Genomic DNA, 21,219 nt, shown 5'->3' with positions numbered 1-21,219 from the left:
GGATGCTTGCCTTCCCAGTGTATTTCTCAAGCTCTTGAGAGCATATGCTATTTCCATGGGAACGCAAATAAGTTCATACTTTACATTTGTGTGTGACAAAAGGGGAAAAAAACTATTTTGTGTAAAATGCCAGCAGAGAGTGTTTCTGCCCGGTCTCGAACCGGGGACCTTTCGCGTGTGAGGCGAACGTGATAACCACTACACTACAGAAACAGCTGCTTGCTCACCTTTGTAGGGACTGGGAGAACAGGTGCAAAGGGCAGTGCAAGTGGACCTGCTTAAAGACTAATCAAATGCCTTGCGCCTGAAGCTCACACAATCCAGCCTAAAACATACGTCCTATCAAGCATGCGCACATATACAAGTATGCCAGCTGAGGGCCTATGCAGCGTACAGAGGGAAGGACATATTTCCACTTTGAGATCGGACGGCCAAAACTCACAAGCAAATCAAGGAATGTTACTGAGAGCTAACAGAGAACACAAAGTGCTTGTCGCAAGGACATGGCACGCAAAGAGGTTCAGGAAGTGAATTGTTCATCGACTACTGCTTACCGAGAAAACCAGAGAGTCTGTCCAATGAAAATAACATTGAAAAAACAAAAAAAAGGAGCTCAAGTTAACCACCTTGATTGGGCTCGTCCGGGATTTGAACCCGGGACCTCTCGCACCCAAAGCGAGAATCATACCCCTAGACCAACGAGCCACGGTCCTTTGAGCATTTGACGGAATTGTCCTCAGCGTTTGCACCCCCCTTAGGATTCGAGGCCAAGAATGCCTATTCCTGAAGTTTGTTCCTGCCGCTGAAAGCCTTGTCGGTGTATGAGCCAAATGAATGCCCCAGTCGGCACGCTCTGACTGTCTTCACAGGTCTCCTCCTCATCCCGAAGGTTGGTGGCCCATTGACATCAGGGTGGAAGGTGCTTGCGATACACTGTTCCTTCCTTCCTTCCTTCCTTTATTCCTCTTATGCTGTTTATGTAATAAGAGGGGACGATACACAGAAGAGAGAAAGTGGCCCAACACACTAGACTAGCAGTCTTCTGATCAATCTGCAGCTGGCAAGGTGGGGGAGAGCCTTTATTTTGCACCTGCTGGGATCTGCATTGGCAGAAGCTCTGAGGGCTGGGCCTTTCCTTTTGCCTGTAAAAACAAAAAGCAGCCCTCCTCCCTCCAGCCCTGAGAGCATGGGCGTGACACTGGAAAAAGCAGCATCTCCCCTTTGGTAAAGATGACCATTGCACAGCTGCTCACTCAGAGCTCGATCGTGCTCGATCAGGCGAGATATATTTAGGTCACCAGCAAAGTCTGTTCTCTTTTCTTGCGTAGGGTGAGCATTCACAGAGCCCAGCTTCGTTGACAAGAGTGCAAAAGGTGTATACTAAAAGCTTTCTGCTTTACTTGAGCGCCATGGCCGTTATTATATTTTGGCTGCTCCAAGCAATCTCTGTCCAGCCGATGCAAATTTCCAGCTCAAATTTTCCCAGCACTCAAAAAGTCCCTCCTCCCGCCAGCTCTGCTTTCAGGAAGTTCAGCAGAAGCAGTCCAACTTCTGTTCCCACTTCAGAGGAAAAGCTTTCTCGGGCCAGAGAAAGCCAGGGAATCACTGTACCGGCAAGTGCATTTCTTACAACTGGTAATCCCTCAGAACACAGAAATGAAGAAGCTGTATATGAAAATGTATTATTTCTTTGGTACACTAACCTATGTAACTAATATGGACCATTTCAGAGGACGGAGCGGACCCAACTGTGATCCCAGAGACCCAAATACCCAGCAGTAGGGAAAATAAATCCTCTCTGTGCTCTGCAACATTACATATACAAAATGCAAGCGCGTGCATTTTTTTATTGGCCCCATATACAGAATACATGTGAGGATGCTTGCCTTCCCAGTGTATTTCTCAAGCTCTTGAGAGCATATGCTATTTCCATGGGAACGCAAATAAGTTCATACTTTACATTTGTGTGTGACAAAAGGGGAAAAAAACTATTTTGTGTAAAATGCCAGCAGAGAGTGTTTCTGCCCGGTCTCGAACTGGGGACCTTTCGCGTGTGAGGCGAACGTGATAACCACTACACTACAGAAACAGCTGCTTGCTCACCTTTGTAGGGACTGGGAGAACAGGTGCAAAGGGCAGTGCAAGTGGACCTGCTTAAAGACTAATCAAATGCCTTGCGCCTGAAGCTCACACAATCCAGCCTAAAACATACGTCCTATCAAGCATGCGCACATATACAAGTATGCCAGCTGAGGGCCTATGCAGCGTACAGAGGGAAGGACATATTTCCACTTTGAGATCGGACGGCCAAAACTCACAAGCAAATCAAGGAATGTTACTGAGAGCTAACAGAGAACACAAAGTGCTTGTCGCAAGGACATGGCACGCAAAGAGGTTCAGGAAGTGAATTGTTCATCGACTACTGCTTACCGAGAAAACCAGAGAGTCTGTCCAATGAAAATAACATTGAAAAAACAAAAAAAAGGAGCTCAAGTTAACCACCTTGATTGGGCTCGTCCGGGATTTGAACCCGGGACCTCTCGCACCCAAAGCGAGAATCATACCCCTAGACCAACGAGCCACGGTCCTTTGAGCATTTGACGGAATTGTCCTCAGCGTTTGCACCCCCCTTAGGATTCGAGGCCAAGAATGCCTATTCCTGAAGTTTGTTCCTGCCGCTGAAAGCCTTGTCGGTGTATGAGCCAAATGAATGCCCCAGTCGGCACGCTCTGACTGTCTTCACAGGTCTCCTCCTCATCCCGAAGGTTGGTGGCCCATTGACATCAGGGTGGAAGGTGCTTGCGATACACTGTTCCTTCCTTCCTTCCTTCCTTCCTTTATTCCTCTTATGCTGTTTATGTAATAAGAGGGGACGATACACAGAAGAGAGAAAGTGGCCCAACACACTAGACTAGCAGTCTTCTGATCAATCTGCAGCTGGCAAGGTGGGGGAGAGCCTTTATTTTGCACCTGCTGGGATCTGCATTGGCAGAAGCTCTGAGGGCTGGGCCTTTCCTTTTGCCTGTAAAAACAAAAAGCAGCCCTCCTCCCTCCAGCCCTGAGAGCATGGGCGTGACACTGGAAAAAGCAGCATCTCCCCTTTGGTAAAGATGACCATTGCACAGCTGCTCACTCAGAGCTCGATCGTGCTCGATCAGCGAGATATATTTAGGTCACCAGCAAAGTCTGTTCTCTTTTCTTGCGTAGGGTGAGCATTCACAGAGCCCAGCTTCGTTGACAAGAGTGCAAAAGGTGTATACTAAAAGCTTTCTGCTTTACTTGAGCGCCATGGCCGTTATTATATTTTGGCTGCTCCAAGCAATCTCTGTCCAGCCGATGCAAATTTCCAGCTCAAATTTTCCCAGCACTCAAAAAGTCCCTCCTCCCGCCAGCTCTGCTTTCAGGAAGTTCAGCAGAAGCAGTCCAACTTCTGTTCCCACTTCAGAGGAAAAGCTTTCTCGGGCCAGAGAAAGCCAGGGAATCACTGTACCGGCAAGTGCATTTCTTACAACTGGTAATCCCTCAGAACACAGAAATGAAGAAGCTGTATATGAAAATGTATTATTTCTTTGGTACACTAACCTATGTAACTAATATGGACCATTTCAGAGGACGGAGCGGACCCAACTGTGATCCCAGAGACCCAAATACCCAGCAGTAGGGAAAATAAATCCTCTCTGTGCTCTGCAACATTACATACACAAAATGCAAGCGCGTGCATTTTTTTATTGGCCCCATATACAGAATACATGTGAGGATGCTTGCCTTCCCAGTGTATTTCTCAAGCTCTTGAGAGCATATGCTATTTCCATGAGAACGCAAATAAGTTCATACTTTACATTTGTGTGTGACAAAAGGGGAAAAAAACTATTTTGTGTAAAATGCCAGCAGAGAGTGTTTCTGCCCGGTCTCGAACCGGGGACCTTTCGCGTGTGAGGCGAACGTGATAACCACTACACTACAGAAACAGCTGCTTGCTCACCTTTGTAGGGACTGGGAGAACAGGTGCAAAGGGCAGTGCAAGTGGACCTGCTTAAAGACTAATCAAATGCCTTGCGCCTGAAGCTCACACAATCCAGCCTAAAACATACGTCCTATCAAGCATGCGCACATATACAAGTATGCCAGCTGAGGGCCTATGCAGCGTACAGAGGGAAGGACATATTTCCACTTTGAGATCGGACGGCCAAAACTCACAAGCAAATCAAGGAATGTTACTGAGAGCTAACAGAGAACACAAAGTGCTTGTCGCAAGGACATGGCACGCAAAGAGGTTCAGGAAGTGAATTGTTCATCGACTACTGCTTACCGAGAAAACCAGAGAGTCTGTCCAATGAAAATAACATTGAAAAAACAAAAAAATGGAGCTCAAGTTAACCACCTTGATTGGGCTCGTCCGGGATTTGAACCCGGGACCTCTCGCACCCAAAGCGAGAATCATACCCCTAGACCAACGAGCCACGGTCCTTTGAGCATTTGACGGAATTGTCCTCAGCGTTTGCACCCCCCTTAGGATTCGAGGCCAAGAATGCCTATTCCTGAAGTTTGTTCCTGCCGCTGAAAGCCTTGTCGGTGTATGAGCCAAATGAATGCCCCAGTCGGCACGCTCTGACTGTCTTCACAGGTCTCCTCCTCATCCCGAAGGTTGGTGGCCCATTGACATCAGGGTGGAAGGTGCTTGCGATACACTGTTCCTTCCTTCCTTCCTTCCTTCCTTTATTCCTCTTATGCTGTTTATGTAATAAGAGGGGACGATACACAGAAGAGAGAAAGTGGCCCAACACACTAGACTAGCAGTCTTCTGATCAATCTGCAGCTGGCAAGGTGGGGGAGAGCCTTTATTTTGCACCTGCTGGGATCTGCATTGGCAGAAGCTCTGAGGGCTGGGCCTTTCCTTTTGCCTGTAAAAACAAAAAGCAGCCCTCCTCCCTCCAGCCCTGAGAGCATGGGCGTGACACTGGAAAAAGCAGCATCTCCCCTTTGGTAAAGATGACCATTGCACAGCTGCTCACTCAGAGCTCGATCGTGCTCGATCAGGCGAGATATATTTAGGTCACCAGCAAAGTCTGTTCTCTTTTCTTGCGTAGGGTGAGCATTCACAGAGCCCAGCTTCGTTGACAAGAGTGCAAAAGGTGTATACTAAAAGCTTTCTGCTTTACTTGAGCGCCATGGCCGTTATTATATTTTGGCTGCTCCAAGCAATCTCTGTCCAGCCGATGCAAATTTCCAGCTCAAATTTTCCCAGCACTCAAAAAGTCCCTCCTCCCGCCAGCTCTGCTTTCAGGAAGTTCAGCAGAAGCAGTCCAACTTCTGTTCCCACTTCAGAGGAAAAGCTTTCTCGGGCCAGAGAAAGCCAGGGAATCACTGTACCGGCAAGTGCATTTCTTACAACTGGTAATCCCTCAGAACACAGAAATGAAGAAGCTGTATATGAAAATGTATTATTTCTTTGGTACACTAACCTATGTAACTAATATGGACCATTTCAGAGGACGGAGCGGACCCAACTGTGATCCCAGAGACTCAAATACCCAGCAGTAGGGAAAATAAATCCTCTCTGTGCTCTGCAACATTACATACACAAAATGCAAGCGCGTGCATTTTTTTATTGGCCCCATATACAGAATACATGTGAGGATGCTTGCCTTCCCAGTGTATTTCTCAAGCTCTTGAGAGCATATGCTATTTCCATGGGAACGCAAATAAGTTCATACTTTACATTTGTGTGTGACAAAAGGGGAAAAAAACTATTTTGTGTAAAATGCCAGCAGAGAGTGTTTCTGCCCGGTCTCGAACCGGGGACCTTTCGCGTGTGAGGCGAACGTGATAACCACTACACTACAGAAACAGCTGCTTACTCACCTTTGTAGGGACTGGGAGAACAGGTGCAAAGGGCAGTGCAAGTGGACCTGCTTAAAGACTAATCAAATGCCTTGCGCCTGAAGCTCACACAATCCAGCCTAAAACATACGTCCTATCAAGCATGCGCACATATACAAGTATGCCAGCTGAGGGCCTATGCAGCGTACAGAGGGAAGGACATATTTCCACTTTGAGATCGGACGGCCAAAACTCACAAGCAAATCAAGGAATGTTACTGAGAGCTAACAGAGAACACAAAGTGCTTGTCGCAAGGACATGGCACGCAAAGAGGTTCAGGAAGTGAATTGTTCATCGACTACTGCTTACCGAGAAAACCAGAGAGTCTGTCCAATGAAAATAACATTGAAAAAACAAAAAATAGGAGCTCAAGTTAACCACCTTGATTGGGACCTCTCGCACCCAAAGCGAGAATCATACCCCTAGACCAACGAGCCACGGTCCTTTGAGCATTTGACGGAATTGTCCTCAGCGTTTGCACCCCCCTTAGGATTCGAGGCCAAGAATGCCTATTCCTGAAGTTTGTTCCTGCCGCTGAAAGCCTTGTCGCTGTATGAGCCAAATGAATGCCCCAGTCGGCACGCTCTGACTGTCTTCACAGGTCTCCTCCTCATCCCGAAGGTTGGTGGCCCATTGACATCAGGGTGGAAGGTGCTTGCGATACACTGTTCCTTCCTTCCTTCCTTCCTTCCTTTATTCCTCTTATGCTGTTTATGTAATAAGAGGGGACGATACACAGAAGAGAGAAAGTGGCCCAACACACTAGACTAGCAGTCTTCTGATCAATCTGCAGCTGGCAAGGTGGGGGAGAGCCTTTATTTTGCACCTGCTGGGATCTGCATTGGCAGAAGCTCTGAGGGCTGGGCCTTTCCTTTTGCCTGTAAAAACAAAAAGCAGCCCTCCTCCCTCCAGCCCTGAGAGCATGGGCGTGACACTGGAAAAAGCAGCATCTCCCCTTTGGTAAAGATGACCATTGCACAGCTGCTCACTCAGAGCTCGATCGTGCTCGATCAGGCGAGATATATTTAGGTCACCAGCAAAGTCTGTTCTCTTTTCTTGCGTAGGGTGAGCATTCACAGAGCCCAGCTTCGTTGACAAGAGTGCAAAAGGTGTATACTAAAAGCTTTCTGCTTTACTTGAGCGCCATGGCCGTTATTATATTTTGGCTGCTCCAAGCAATCTCTGTCCAGCCGATGCAAATTTCCAGCTCAAATTTTCCCAGCACTCAAAAAGTCCCTCCTCCCGCCAGCTCTGCTTTCAGGAAGTTCAGCAGAAGCAGTCCAACTTCTGTTCCCACTTCAGAGGAAAAGCTTTCTCGGGCCAGAGAAAGCCAGGGAATCACTGTACCGGCAAGTGCATTTCTTACAACTGGTAATCCCTCAGAACACAGAAATGAAGAAGCTGTATATGAAAATGTATTATTTCTTTGGTACACTAACCTATGTAACTAATATGGACCATTTCAGAGGACGGAGCGGACCCAACTGTGATCCCAGAGACCCAAATACCCAGCAGTAGGGAAAATAAATCCTCTCTGTGCTCTGCAACATTACATACACAAAATGCAAGCGCGTGCATTTTTTTATTGGCCCCATATACAGAATACATGTGAGGATGCTTGCCTTCCCAGTGTATTTCTCAAGCTCTTGAGAGCATATGCTATTTCCATGGGAACGCAAATAAGTTCATACTTTACATTTGTGTGTGACAAAAGGGGAAAAAAACTATTTTGTGTAAAATGCCAGCAGAGAGTGTTTCTGCCCGGTCTCGAACCGGGGACCTTTCGCGTGTGAGGCGAACGTGATAACCACTACACTACAGAAACAGCTGCTTGCTCACCTTTGTAGGGACTGGGAGAACAGGTGCAAAGGGCAGTGCAAGTGGACCTGCTTAAAGACTAATCAAATGCCTTGCGCCTGAAGCTCACACAATCCAGCCTAAAACATACGTCCTATCAAGCATGCGCACATATACAAGTATGCCAGCTGAGGGCCTATGCAGCGTACAGAGGGAAGGACATATTTCCACTTTGAGATCGGACGGCCAAAACTCACAAGCAAATCAAGGAATGTTACTGAGAGCTAACAGAGAACACAAAGTGCTTGTCGCAAGGACATGGCACGCAAAGAGGTTCAGGAAGTGAATTGTTCATCGACTACTGCTTACCGAGAAAACCAGAGAGTCTGTCCAATGAAAATAACATTGAAAAAACAAAAAATAGGAGCTCAAGTTAACCACCTTGATTGGGACCTCTCGCACCCAAAGCGAGAATCATACCCCTAGACCAACGAGCCACGGTCCTTTGAGCATTTGACGGAATTGTCCTCAGCGTTTGCACCCCCCTTAGGATTCGAGGCCAAGAATGCCTATTCCTGAAGTTTGTTCCTGCCGCTGAAAGCCTTGTCGGTGTATGAGCCAAATGAATGCCCCAGTCGGCACGCTCTGACTGTCTTCACAGGTCTCCTCCTCATCCCGAAGGTTGGTGGCCCATTGACATCAGGGTGGAAGGTGCTTGCGATACACTGTTCCTTCCTTCCTTCCTTCCTTCCTTTATTCCTCTTATGCTGTTTATGTAATAAGAGGGGACGATACACAGAAGAGAGAAAGTGGCCCAACACACTAGACTAGCAGTCTTCTGATCAATCTGCAGCTGGCAAGGTGGGGGAGAGCCTTTATTTTGCACCTGCTGGGATCTGCATTGGCAGAAGCTCTGAGGGCTGGGCCTTTCCTTTTGCCTGTAAAAACAAAAAGCAGCCCTCCTCCCTCCAGCCCTGAGAGCATGGGCGTGACACTGGAAAAAGCAGCATCTCCCCTTTGGTAAAGATGACCATTGCACAGCTGCTCACTCAGAGCTCGATCGTGCTCGATCAGGCGAGATATATTTAGGTCACCAGCAAAGTCTGTTCTCTTTTCTTGCGTAGGGTGAGCATTCACAGAGCCCAGCTTCGTTGACAAGAGTGCAAAAGGTGTATACTAAAAGCTTTCTGCTTTACTTGAGCGCCATGGCCGTTATTATATTTTGGCTGCTCCAAGCAATCTCTGTCCAGCCGATGCAAATTTCCAGCTCAAATTTTCCCAGCACTCAAAAAGTCCCTCCTCCCGCCAGCTCTGCTTTCAGGAAGTTCAGCAGAAGCAGTCCAACTTCTGTTCCCACTTCAGAGGAAAAGCTTTCTCGGGCCAGAGAAAGCCAGGGAATCACTGTACCGGCAAGTGCATTTCTTACAACTGGTAATCCCTCAGAACACAGAAATGAAGAAGCTGTATATGAAAATGTATTATTTCTTTGGTACACTAACCTATGTAACTAATATGGACCATTTCAGAGGACGGAGCGGACCCAACTGTGATCCCAGAGACCCAAATACCCAGCAGTAGGGAAAATAAATCCTCTCTGTGCTCTGCAACATTACATACACAAAATGCAAGCGCGTGCATTTTTTTATTGGCCCCATATACAGAATACATGTGAGGATGCTTGCCTTCCCAGTGTATTTCTCAAGCTCTTGAGAGCATATGCTATTTCCATGAGAACGCAAATAAGTTCATACTTTACATTTGTGTGTGACAAAAGGGGAAAAAAACTATTTTGTGTAAAATGCCAGCAGAGAGTGTTTCTGCCCAGTCTCGAACCGGGGACCTTTCGCGTGTGAGGCGAACGTGATAACCACTACACTACAGAAACAGCTGCTTGCTCACCTTTGTAGGGACTGGGAGAACAGGTGCAAAGGGCAGTGCAAGTGGACCTGCTTAAAGACTAATCAAATGCCTTGCGCCTGAAGCTCACACAATCCAGCCTAAAACATACGTCCTATCAAGCATGCGCACATATACAAGTATGCCAGCTGAGGGCCTATGCAGCGTACAGAGGGAAGGACATATTTCCACTTTGAGATCGGACGGCCAAAACTCACAAGCAAATCAAGGAATGTTACTGAGAGCTAACAGAGAACACAAAGTGCTTGTCGCAAGGACATGGCACGCAAAGAGGTTCAGGAAGTGAATTGTTCATCGACTACTGCTTACCGAGAAAACCAGAGAGTCTGTCCAATGAAAATAACATTGAAAAAACAAAAAAAAGGAGCTCAAGTTAACCACCTTGATTGGGCTCGTCCGGGATTTGAACCCGGGACCTCTCGCACCCAAAGCGAGAATCATACCCCTAGACCAACGAGCCACGGTCCTTTGAGCATTTGACGGAATTGTCCTCAGCGTTTGCACCCCCCTTAGGATTCGAGGCCAAGAATGCCTATTCCTGAAGTTTGTTCCTGCCGCTGAAAGCCTTGTCGGTGTATGAGCCAAATGAATGCCCCAGTCGGCACGCTCTGACTGTCTTCACAGGTCTCCTCCTCATCCCGAAGGTTGGTGGCCCATTGACATCAGGGTGGAAGGTGCTTGCGATACACTGTTCCTTCCTTCCTTCCTTCCTTCCTTTATTCCTCTTATGCTGTTTATGTAATAAGAGGGGACGATACACAGAAGAGAGAAAGTGGCCCAACACACTAGACTAGCAGTCTTCTGATCAATCTGCAGCTGGCAAGGTGGGGGAGAGCCTTTATTTTGCACCTGCTGGGATCTGCATTGGCAGAAGCTCTGAGGGCTGGGCCTTTCCTTTTGCCTGTAAAAACAAAAAGCAGCCCTCCTCCCTCCAGCCCTGAGAGCATGGGCGTGACACTGGAAAAAGCAGCATCTCCCCTTTGGTAAAGATGACCATTGCACAGCTGCTCACTCAGAGCTCGATCGTGCTCGATCAGGCGAGATATATTTAGGTCACCAGCAAAGTCTGTTCTCTTTTCTTGCGTAGGGTGAGCATTCACAGAGCCCAGCTTCGTTGACAAGAGTGCAAAAGGTGTATACTAAAAGCTTTCTGCTTTACTTGAGCGCCATGGCCGTTATTATATTTTGGCTGCTCCAAGCAATCTCTGTCCAGCCGATGCAAATTTCCAGCTCAAATTTTCCCAGCACTCAAAAAGTCCCTCCTCCCGCCAGCTCTGCTTTCAGGAAGTTCAGCAGAAGCAGTCCAACTTCTGTTCCCACTTCAGAGGAAAAGCTTTCTCGGGCCAGAGAAAGCCAGGGAATCACTGTACCGGCAAGTGCATTTCTTACAACTGGTAATCCCTCAGAACACAGAAATGAAGAAGCTGTATATGAAAATGTATTATTTCTTTGGTACACTAACCTATGTAACTAATATGGACCATTTCAGAGGACGGAGCGGACCCAACTGTGATCCCAGAGACCCAAATACCCAGCAGTAGGGAAAATAAATCCTCTCTGTGCTCTGCAACATTACATACACAAAATGCAAGCGCGTGCATTTTTTTATTGGCCCCATATACAGAATACATGTGAGGATGCTTGCCTTCCCAGTGTATTTCTCAAGCTCTTGAGAGCATATGCTATTTCCATGGGAACGCAAATAAGTTCATACTTTACATTTGTGTGTGACAAAAGGGGAAAAAAACTATTTTGTGTAAAATGCCAGCAGAGAGTGTTTCTGCCCGGTCTCGAACCGGGGACCTTTCGCGTGTGAGGCGAACGTGATAACCACTACACTACAGAAACAGCTGCTTGCTCACCTTTGTAGGGACTGGGAGAACAGGTGCAAAGGGCAGTGCAAGTGGACCTGCTTAAAGACTAATCAAATGCCTTGCGCCTGAAGCTCACACAATCCAGCCTAAAACATACGTCCTATCAAGCATGCGCACATATACAAGTATGCCAGCTGAGGGCCTATGCAGCGTACAGAGGGAAGGACATATTTCCACTTTGAGATCGGACGGCCAAAACTCACAAGCAAATCAAGGAATGTTACTGAGAGCTAACAGAGAACACAAAGTGCTTGTCGCAAGGACATGGCACGCAAAGAGGTTCAGGAAGTGAATTGTTCATCGACTACTGCTTACCGAGAAAACCAGAGAGTCTGTCCAATGAAAATAACATTGAAAAAACAAAAAAAAGGAGCTCAAGTTAACCACCTTGATTGGGCTCGTCCGGGATTTGAACCCGGGACCTCTCGCACCCAAAGCGAGAATCATACCCCTAGACCAACGAGCCACGGTCCTTTGAGCATTTGACGGAATTGTCCTCAGCGTTTGCACCCCCCTTAGGATTCGAGGCCAAGAATGCCTATTCCTGAAGTTTGTTCCTGCCGCTGAAAGCCTTGTCGGTGTATGAGCCAAATGAATGCCCCAGTCGGCACGCTCTGACTGTCTTCACAGGTCTCCTCCTCATCCCGAAGGTTGGTGGCCCATTGACATCAGGGTGGAAGGTGCTTGCGATACACTGTTCCTTCCTTCCTTCCTTCCTTTATTCCTCTTATGCTGTTTATGTAATAAGAGGGGACGATACACAGAAGAGAGAAAGTGGCCCAACACACTAGACTAGCAGTCTTCTGATCAATCTGCAGCTGGCAAGGTGGGGGAGAGCCTTTATTTTGCACCTGCTGGGATCTGCATTGGCAGAAGCTCTGAGGGCTGGGCCTTTCCTTTTGCCTGTAAAAACAAAAAGCAGCCCTCCTCCCTCCAGCCCTGAGAGCATGGGCGTGACACTGGAAAAAGCAGCATCTCCCCTTTGGTAAAGATGACCATTGCACAGCTGCTCACTCAGAGCTCGATCGTGCTCGATCAGGCGAGATATATTTAGGTCACCAGCAAAGTCTGTTCTCTTTTCTTGCGTAGGGTGAGCATTCACAGAGCCCAGCTTCGTTGACAAGAGTGCAAAAGGTGTATACTAAAAGCTTTCTGCTTTACTTGAGCGCCATGGCCGTTATTATATTTTGGCTGCTCCAAGCAATCTCTGTCCAGCCGATGCAAATTTCCAGCTCAAATTTTCCCAGCACTCAAAAAGTCCCTCCTCCCGCCAGCTCTGCTTTCAGGAAGTTCAGCAGAAGCAGTCCAACTTCTGTTCCCACTTCAGAGGAAAAGCTTTCTCGGGCCAGAGAAAGCCAGGGAATCACTGTACCGGCAAGTGCATTTCTTACAACTGGTAATCCCTCAGAACACAGAAATGAAGAAGCTGTATATGAAAATGTATTATTTCTTTGGTACACTAACCTATGTAACTAATATGGACCATTTCAGAGGACGGAGCGGACCCAACTGTGATCCCAGAGACCCAAATACCCAGCAGTAGGGAAAATAAATCCTCTCTGTGCTCTGCAACATTACATATACAAAATGCAAGCGCGTGCATTTTTTTATTGGCCCCATATACAGAATACATGTGAGGATGCTTGCCTTCCCAGTGTATTTCTCAAGCTCTTGAGAGCATATGCTATTTCCATGGGAACGCAAATAAGTTCATACTTTACATTTGTGTGTGACAAAAGGGGAAAAAAACTATTTTGTGTAAAATGCCAGCAGAGAGTGTTTCTGCCCGGTCTCGAACTGGGGACCTTTCGCGTGTGAGGCGAACGTGATAACCACTACACTACAGAAACAGCTGCTTGCTCACCTTTGTAGGGACTGGGAGAACAGGTGCAAAGGGCAGTGCAAGTGGACCTGCTTAAAGACTAATCAAATGCCTTGCGCCTGAAGCTCACACAATCCAGCCTAAAACATACGTCCTATCAAGCATGCGCACATATACAAGTATGCCAGCTGAGGGCCTATGCAGCGTACAGAGGGAAGGACATATTTCCACTTTGAGATCGGACGGCCAAAACTCACAAGCAAATCAAGGAATGTTACTGAGAGCTAACAGAGAACACAAAGTGCTTGTCGCAAGGACATGGCACGCAAAGAGGTTCAGGAAGTGAATTGTTCATCGACTACTGCTTACCGAGAAAACCAGAGAGTCTGTCCAATGAAAATAACATTGAAAAAACAAAAAATAGGAGCTCAAGTTAACCACCTTGATTGGGACCTCTCGCACCCAAAGCGAGAATCATACCCCTAGACCAACGAGCCACGGTCCTTTGAGCATTTGACGGAATTGTCCTCAGCGTTTGCACCCCCCTTAGGATTCGAGGCCAAGAATGCCTATTCCTGAAGTTTGTTCCTGCCGCTGAAAGCCTTGTCGCTGTATGAGCCAAATGAATGCCCCAGTCGGCACGCTCTGACTGTCTTCACAGGTCTCCTCCTCATCCCGAAGGTTGGTGGCCCATTGACATCAGGGTGGAAGGTGCTTGCGATACACTGTTCCTTCCTTCCTTCCTTCCTTCCTTTATTCCTCTTATGCTGTTTATGTAATAAGAGGGGACGATACACAGAAGAGAGAAAGTGGCCCAACACACTAGACTAGCAGTCTTCTGATCAATCTGCAGCTGGCAAGGTGGGGGAGAGCCTTTATTTTGCACCTGCTGGGATCTGCATTGGCAGAAGCTCTGAGGGCTGGGCCTTTCCTTTTGCCTGTAAAAACAAAAAGCAGCCCTCCTCCCTCCAGCCCTGAGAGCATGGGCGTGACACTGGAAAAAGCAGCATCTCCCCTTTGGTAAAGATGACCATTGCACAGCTGCTCACTCAGAGCTCGATCGTGCTCGATCAGGCGAGATATATTTAGGTCACCAGCAAAGTCTGTTCTCTTTTCTTGCGTAGGGTGAGCATTCACAGAGCCCAGCTTCGTTGACAAGAGTGCAAAAGGTGTATACTAAAAGCTTTCTGCTTTACTTGAGCGCCATGGCCGTTATTATATTTTGGCTGCTCCAAGCAATCTCTGTCCAGCCGATGCAAATTTCCAGCTCAAATTTTCCCAGCACTCAAAAAGTCCCTCCTCCCGCCAGCTCTGCTTTCAGGAAGTTCAGCAGAAGCAGTCCAACTTCTGTTCCCACTTCAGAGGAAAAGCTTTCTCGGGCCAGAGAAAGCCAGGGAATCACTGTACCGGCAAGTGCATTTCTTACAACTGGTAATCCCTCAGAACACAGAAATGAAGAAGCTGTATATGAAAATGTATTATTTCTTTGGTACACTAACCTATGTAACTAATATGGACCATTTCAGAGGACGGAGCGGACCCAACTGTGATCCCAGAGACCCAAATACCCAGCAGTAGGGAAAATAAATCCTCTCTGTGCTCTGCAACATTACATACACAAAATGCAAGCGCGTGCATTTTTTTATTGGCCCCATATACAGAATACATGTGAGGATGCTTGCCTTCCCAGTGTATTTCTCAAGCTCTTGAGAGCATATGCTATTTCCATGGGAACGCAAATAAGTTCATACTTTACATTTGTGTGTGACAAAAGGGGAAAAAAACTATTTTGTGTAAAATGCCAGCAGAGAGTGTTTCTGCCCGGTCTCGAACCGGGGACCTTTCGCGTGTGAGGCGAACGTGATAACCACTACACTACAGAAACAGCTGCTTGCTCACCTTTGTAGGGACTGGGAGAACAGGTGCAAAGGGCAGTGCAAGTGGACCTGCTTAAAGACTAATCAAATGCCTTGCGCCTGAAGCTCACACAATCCAGCCTAAAACATACGTCCTATCAAGCATGCGCACATATACAAGTATGCCAGCTGAGGGCCTATGCAGCGTACAGAGGGAAGGACATATTTCCACTTTGAGATCGGACGGCCAAAACTCACAAGCAAATCAAGGAATGTTACTGAGAGCTAACAGAGAACACAAAGTGCTTGTCGCAAGGACATGGCACGCAAAGAGGTTCAGGAAGTGAATTGTTCATCGACTACTGCTTACCGAGAAAACCAGAGAGTCTGTCCAATGAAAATAACATTGAAAAAACAAAAAATAGGAGCTCAAGTTAACCACCTTGATTGGGACCTCTCGCACCCAAAGCGAGAATCATACCCCTAGACCAACGAGCCACGGTCCTTTGAGCATTTGACGGAATTGTCCTCAGCGTTTGCACCCCCCTTAGGATTCGAGGCCAAGAATGCCTATTCCTGAAGTTTGTTCCTGCCGCTGAAAGCCTTGTCGGTGTATGAGCCAAATGAATGCCCCAGTCGGCACGCTCTGACTGTCTTCACAGGTCTCCTCCTCATCCCGAAGGTTGGTGGCCCATTGACATCAGGGTGGAAGGTGCTTGCGATACACTGTTCCTTCCTTCCTTCCTTCCTTCCTTCCTTTATTCCTCTTATGCTGTTTATGTAATAAGAGGGGACGATACACAGAAGAGAGAAAGTGGCCCAACACACTAGACTAGCAGTCTTCTGATCAATCTGCAGCTGGCAAGGTGGGGGAGAGCCTTTATTTTGCACCTGCTGGGATCTGCATTGGCAGAAGCTCTGAGGGCTGGGCCTTTCCTTTTGCCTGTAAAAACAAAAAGCAGCCCTCCTCCCTCCAGCCCTGAGAGCATGGGCGTGACACTGGAAAAAGCAGCATCTCCCCTTTGGTAAAGATGACCATTGCACAGCTGCTCACTCAGAGCTCGATCGTGCTCGATCAGGCGAGATATATTTAGGTCACCAGCAAAGTCTGTTCTCTTTTCTTGCGTAGGGTGAGCATTCACAGAGCCCAGCTTCGTTGACAAGAGTGCAAAAGGTGTATACTAAAAGCTTTCTGCTTTACTTGAGCGCCATGGCCGTTATTATATTTTGGCTGCTCCAAGCAATCTCTGTCCAGCCGATGCAAATTTCCAGCTCAAATTTTCCCAGCACTCAAAAAGTCCCTCCTCCCGCCAGCTCTGCTTTCAGGAAGTTCAGCAGAAGCAGTCCAACTTCTGTTCCCACTTCAGAGGAAAAGCTTTCTCGGGCCAGAGAAAGCCAGGGAATCACTGTACCGGCAAGTGCATTTCTTACAACTGGTAATCCCTCAGAACACAGAAATGAAGAAGCTGTATATGAAAATGTATTATTTCTTTGGTACACTAACCTATGTAACTAATATGGACCATTTCAGAGGACGGAGCGGACCCAACTGTGATCCCAGAGACCCAAATACCCAGCAGTAGGGAAAATAAATCCTCTCTGTGCTCTGCAACATTACATACACAAAATGCAAGCGCGTGCATTTTTTTATTGGCCCCATATACAGAATACATGTGAGGATGCTTGCCTTCCCAGTGTATTTCTCAAGCTCTTGAGAGCATATGCTATTTCCATGAGAACGCAAATAAGTTCATACTTTACATTTGTGTGTGACAAAAGGGGAAAAAAACTATTTTGTGTAAAATGCCAGCAGAGAGTGTTTCTGCCCAGTCTCGAACCGGGGACCTTTCGCGTGTGAGGCGAACGTGATAACCACTACACTACAGAAACAGCTGCTTGCTCACCTTTGTAGGGACTGGGAGAACAGGTGCAAAGGGCAGTGCAAGTGGACCTGCTTAAAGACTAATCAAATGCCTTGCGCCTGAAGCTCACACAATCCAGCCTAAAACATACGTCCTATCAAGCATGCGCACATATACAAGTATGCCAGCTGAGGGCCTATGCAGCGTACAGAGGGAAGGACATATTTCCACTTTGAGATCGGACGGCCAAAACTCACAAGCAAATCAAGGAATGTTACTGAGAGCTAACAGAGAACACAAAGTGCTTGTCGCAAGGACATGGCACGCAAAGAGGTTCAGGAAGTGAATTGTTCATCGACTACTGCTTACCGAGAAAACCAGAGAGTCTGTCCAATGAAAATAACATTGAAAAAACAAAAAAAAGGAGCTCAAGTTAACCACCTTGATTGGGCTCGTCCGGGATTTGAACCCGGGACCTCTCGCACCCAAAGCGAGAATCATACCCCTAGACCAACGAGCCACGGTCCTTTGAGCATTTGACGGAATTGTCCTCAGCGTTTGCACCCCCCTTAGGATTCGAGGCCAAGAATGCCTATTCCTGAAGTTTGTTCCTGCCGCTGAAAGCCTTGTCGGTGTATGAGCCAAATGAATGCCCCAGTCGGCACGCTCTGACTGTCTTCACAGGTCTCCTCCTCATCCCGAAGGTTGGTGGCCCATTGACATCAGGGTGGAAGGTGCTTGCGATACACTGTTCCTTCCTTCCTTCCTTCCTTCCTTTATTCCTCTTATGCTGTTTATGTAATAAGAGGGGACGATACACAGAAGAGAGAAAGTGGCCCAACACACTAGACTAGCAGTCTTCTGATCAATCTGCAGCTGGCAAGGTGGGGGAGAGCCTTTATTTTGCACCTGCTGGGATCTGCATTGGCAGAAGCTCTGAGGGCTGGGCCTTTCCTTTTGCCTGTAAAAACAAAAAGCAGCCCTCCTCCCTCCAGCCCTGAGAGCATGGGCGTGACACTGGAAAAAGCAGCATCTCCCCTTTGGTAAAGATGACCATTGCACAGCTGCTCACTCAGAGCTCGATCGTGCTCGATCAGGCGAGATATATTTAGGTCACCAGCAAAGTCTGTTCTCTTTTCTTGCGTAGGGTGAGCATTCACAGAGCCCAGCTTCGTTGACAAGAGTGCAAAAGGTGTATACTAAAAGCTTTCTGCTTTACTTGAGCGCCATGGCCGTTATTATATTTTGGCTGCTCCAAGCAATCTCTGTCCAGCCGATGCAAATTTCCAGCTCAAATTTTCCCAGCACTCAAAAAGTCCCTCCTCCCGCCAGCTCTGCTTTCAGGAAGTTCAGCAGAAGCAGTCCAACTTCTGTTCCCACTTCAGAGGAAAAGCTTTCTCGGGCCAGAGAAAGCCAGGGAATCACTGTACCGGCAAGTGCATTTCTTACAACTGGTAATCCCTCAGAACACAGAAATGAAGAAGCTGTATATGAAAATGTATTATTTCTTTGGTACACTAACCTATGTAACTAATATGGACCATTTCAGAGGACGGAGCGGACCCAACTGTGATCCCAGAGACCCAAATACCCAGCAGTAGGGAAAATAAATCCTCTCTGTGCTCTGCAACATTACATACACAAAATGCAAGCGCGTGCATTTTTTTATTGGCCCCATATACAGAATACATGTGAGGATGCTTGCCTTCCCAGTGTATTTCTCAAGCTCTTGAGAGCATATGCTATTTCCATGGGAACGCAAATAAGTTCATACTTTACATTTGTGTGTGACAAAAGGGGAAAAAAACTATTTTGTGTAAAATGCCAGCAGAGAGTGTTTCTGCCCGGTCTCGAACCGGGGACCTTTCGCGTGTGAGGCGAACGTGATAACCACTACACTACAGAAACAGCTGCTTGCTCACCTTTGTAGGGACTGGGAGAACAGGTGCAAAGGGCAGTGCAAGTGGACCTGCTTAAAGACTAATCAAATGCCTTGCGCCTGAAGCTCACACAATCCAGCCTAAAACATACGTCCTATCAAGCATGCGCACATATACAAGTATGCCAGCTGAGGGCCTATGCAGCGTACAGAGGGAAGGACATATTTCCACTTTGAGATCGGACGGCCAAAACTCACAAGCAAATCAAGGAATGTTACTGAGAGCTAACAGAGAACACAAAGTGCTTGTCGCAAGGACATGGCACGCAAAGAGGTTCAGGAAGTGAATTGTTCATCGACTACTGCTTACCGAGAAAACCAGAGAGTCTGTCCAATGAAAATAACATTGAAAAAACAAAAAAAAGGAGCTCAAGTTAACCACCTTGATTGGGCTCGTCCGGGATTTGAACCCGGGACCTCTCGCACCCAAAGCGAGAATCATACCCCTAGACCAACGAGCCACGGTCCTTTGAGCATTTGACGGAATTGTCCTCAGCGTTTGCACCCCCCTTAGGATTCGAGGCCAAGAATGCCTATTCCTGAAGTTTGTTCCTGCCGCTGAAAGCCTTGTCGGTGTATGAGCCAAATGAATGCCCCAGTCGGCACGCTCTGACTGTCTTCACAGGTCTCCTCCTCATCCCGAAGGTTGGTGGCCCATTGACATCAGGGTGGAAGGTGCTTGCGATACACTGTTCCTTCCTTCCTTCCTTCCTTTATTCCTCTTATGCTGTTTATGTAATAAGAGGGGACGATACACAGAAGAGAGAAAGTGGCCCAACACACTAGACTAGCAGTCTTCTGATCAATCTGCAGCTGGCAAGGTGGGGGAGAGCCTTTATTTTGCACCTGCTGGGATCTGCATTGGCAGAAGCTCTGAGGGCTGGGCCTTTCCTTTTGCCTGTAAAAACAAAAAGCAGCCCTCCTCCCTCCAGCCCTGAGAGCATGGGCGTGACACTGGAAAAAGCAGCATCTCCCCTTTGGTAAAGATGACCATTGCACAGCTGCTCACTCAGAGCTCGATCGTGCTCGATCAGGCTCGATCAGGCGAGATATATTTAGGTCACCAGCAAAGTCTGTTCTCTTTTCTTGCGTAGGGTGAGCATTCACAGAGCCCAGCTTCGTTGACAAGAGTGCAAAAGGTGTATACTAAAAGCTTTCTGCTTTACTTGAGCGCCATGGCCGTTATTATATTTTGGCTGCTCCAAGCAATCTCTGTCCAGCCGATGCAAATTTCCAGCTCAAATTTTCCCAGCACTCAAAAAGTCCCTCCTCCCGCCAGCTCTGCTTTCAGGAAGTTCAGCAGAAGCAGTCCAACTTCTGTTCCCACTTCAGAGGAAAAGCTTTCTCGGGCCAGAGAAAGCCAGGGAATCACTGTACCGGCAAGTGCATTTCTTACAACTGGTAATCCCTCAGAACACAGAAATGAAGAAGCTGTATATGAAAATGTATTATTTCTTTGGTACACTAACCTATGTAACTAATATGGACCATTTCAGAGGACGGAGCGGACCCAACTGTGATCCCAGAGACCCAAATACCCAGCAGTAGGGAAAATAAATCCTCTCTGTGCTCTGCAACATTACATATACAAAATGCAAGCGCGTGCATTTTTTTATTGGCCCCATATACAGAATACATGTGAGGATGCTTGCCTTCCCAGTGTATTTCTCAAGCTCTTGAGAGCATATGCTATTTCCATGGGAACGCAAATAAGTTCATACTTTACATTTGTGTGTGACAAAAGGGGAAAAAAACTATTTTGTGTAAAATGCCAGCAGAGAGTGTTTCTGCCCGGTCTCGAACTGGGGACCTTTCGCGTGTGAGGCGAACGTGATAACCACTACACTACAGAAACAGCTGCTTGCTCACCTTTGTAGGGACTGGGAGAACAGGTGCAAAGGGCAGTGCAAGTGGACCTGCTTAAAGACTAATCAAATGCCTTGCGCCTGAAGCTCACACAATCCAGCCTAAAACATACGTCCTATCAAGCATGCGCACATATACAAGTATGCCAGCTGAGGGCCTATGCAGCGTACAGAGGGAAGGACATATTTCCACTTTGAGATCGGACGGCCAAAACTCACAAGCAAATCAAGGAATGTTACTGAGAGCTAACAGAGAACACAAAGTGCTTGTCGCAAGGACATGGCACGCAAAGAGGTTCAGGAAGTGAATTGTTCATCGACTACTGCTTACCGAGAAAACCAGAGAGTCTGTCCAATGAAAATAACATTGAAAAAACAAAAAAAAGGAGCTCAAGTTAACCACCTTG

At 47.3% G+C, this 21,219-nt stretch overlaps 19 non-coding genes across 19 annotated transcripts; all 19 read right to left on the bottom strand.

Annotated features, from left to right (window-relative positions):
- Positions 1-140: 140 nt before the first annotated feature.
- On the bottom strand, positions 141-213 carry TRNAV-CAC (transfer RNA valine (anticodon CAC)). Its single transcript has one exon. It is a non-coding gene; the product is annotated as a tRNA-Val (tRNA).
- A 420-nt stretch (positions 214-633) lies between these two features.
- Positions 634-705, bottom strand: TRNAP-UGG (transfer RNA proline (anticodon UGG)). The gene has a single exon. It is a non-coding gene; the product is annotated as a tRNA-Pro (tRNA).
- Positions 706-2,016: 1,311 nt separating this feature from the next.
- Positions 2,017-2,089, bottom strand: TRNAV-CAC (transfer RNA valine (anticodon CAC)). The gene has a single exon. It is a non-coding gene; the product is annotated as a tRNA-Val (tRNA).
- A 420-nt stretch (positions 2,090-2,509) lies between these two features.
- On the bottom strand, positions 2,510-2,581 carry TRNAP-UGG (transfer RNA proline (anticodon UGG)). The gene has a single exon. It is a non-coding gene; the product is annotated as a tRNA-Pro (tRNA).
- Positions 2,582-3,895: 1,314 nt separating this feature from the next.
- TRNAV-CAC (transfer RNA valine (anticodon CAC)) lies at positions 3,896-3,968 on the bottom strand. The gene has a single exon. It is a non-coding gene; the product is annotated as a tRNA-Val (tRNA).
- Positions 3,969-4,388: 420 nt separating this feature from the next.
- TRNAP-UGG (transfer RNA proline (anticodon UGG)) lies at positions 4,389-4,460 on the bottom strand. Its single transcript has one exon. It is a non-coding gene; the product is annotated as a tRNA-Pro (tRNA).
- Positions 4,461-5,775: 1,315 nt separating this feature from the next.
- On the bottom strand, positions 5,776-5,848 carry TRNAV-CAC (transfer RNA valine (anticodon CAC)). Its single transcript has one exon. It is a non-coding gene; the product is annotated as a tRNA-Val (tRNA).
- A 1,784-nt stretch (positions 5,849-7,632) lies between these two features.
- On the bottom strand, positions 7,633-7,705 carry TRNAV-CAC (transfer RNA valine (anticodon CAC)). The gene has a single exon. It is a non-coding gene; the product is annotated as a tRNA-Val (tRNA).
- A 1,784-nt stretch (positions 7,706-9,489) lies between these two features.
- TRNAV-CAC (transfer RNA valine (anticodon CAC)) lies at positions 9,490-9,562 on the bottom strand. Its single transcript has one exon. It is a non-coding gene; the product is annotated as a tRNA-Val (tRNA).
- Positions 9,563-9,982: 420 nt separating this feature from the next.
- Positions 9,983-10,054, bottom strand: TRNAP-UGG (transfer RNA proline (anticodon UGG)). The gene has a single exon. It is a non-coding gene; the product is annotated as a tRNA-Pro (tRNA).
- A 1,315-nt stretch (positions 10,055-11,369) lies between these two features.
- TRNAV-CAC (transfer RNA valine (anticodon CAC)) lies at positions 11,370-11,442 on the bottom strand. The gene has a single exon. It is a non-coding gene; the product is annotated as a tRNA-Val (tRNA).
- A 420-nt stretch (positions 11,443-11,862) lies between these two features.
- Positions 11,863-11,934, bottom strand: TRNAP-UGG (transfer RNA proline (anticodon UGG)). Its single transcript has one exon. It is a non-coding gene; the product is annotated as a tRNA-Pro (tRNA).
- Positions 11,935-13,245: 1,311 nt separating this feature from the next.
- TRNAV-CAC (transfer RNA valine (anticodon CAC)) lies at positions 13,246-13,318 on the bottom strand. The gene has a single exon. It is a non-coding gene; the product is annotated as a tRNA-Val (tRNA).
- A 1,784-nt stretch (positions 13,319-15,102) lies between these two features.
- TRNAV-CAC (transfer RNA valine (anticodon CAC)) lies at positions 15,103-15,175 on the bottom strand. Its single transcript has one exon. It is a non-coding gene; the product is annotated as a tRNA-Val (tRNA).
- A 1,788-nt stretch (positions 15,176-16,963) lies between these two features.
- On the bottom strand, positions 16,964-17,036 carry TRNAV-CAC (transfer RNA valine (anticodon CAC)). Its single transcript has one exon. It is a non-coding gene; the product is annotated as a tRNA-Val (tRNA).
- Positions 17,037-17,456: 420 nt separating this feature from the next.
- Positions 17,457-17,528, bottom strand: TRNAP-UGG (transfer RNA proline (anticodon UGG)). Its single transcript has one exon. It is a non-coding gene; the product is annotated as a tRNA-Pro (tRNA).
- A 1,315-nt stretch (positions 17,529-18,843) lies between these two features.
- On the bottom strand, positions 18,844-18,916 carry TRNAV-CAC (transfer RNA valine (anticodon CAC)). Its single transcript has one exon. It is a non-coding gene; the product is annotated as a tRNA-Val (tRNA).
- A 420-nt stretch (positions 18,917-19,336) lies between these two features.
- Positions 19,337-19,408, bottom strand: TRNAP-UGG (transfer RNA proline (anticodon UGG)). The gene has a single exon. It is a non-coding gene; the product is annotated as a tRNA-Pro (tRNA).
- A 1,321-nt stretch (positions 19,409-20,729) lies between these two features.
- On the bottom strand, positions 20,730-20,802 carry TRNAV-CAC (transfer RNA valine (anticodon CAC)). Its single transcript has one exon. It is a non-coding gene; the product is annotated as a tRNA-Val (tRNA).
- Positions 20,803-21,219: the final 417 nt, after the last annotated feature.

This window comes from Ambystoma mexicanum, chromosome 2q (assembly GCF_040938575.1).
Source record: "Ambystoma mexicanum isolate Mex_15411 chromosome 2q, UKY_AmexF1_1, whole genome shotgun sequence".
In the NCBI taxonomy this organism is placed as follows: domain Eukaryota; kingdom Metazoa; phylum Chordata; class Amphibia; order Caudata; family Ambystomatidae; genus Ambystoma; species Ambystoma mexicanum.
This window is presented reverse-complemented; position numbering and strand designations above follow the sequence as displayed.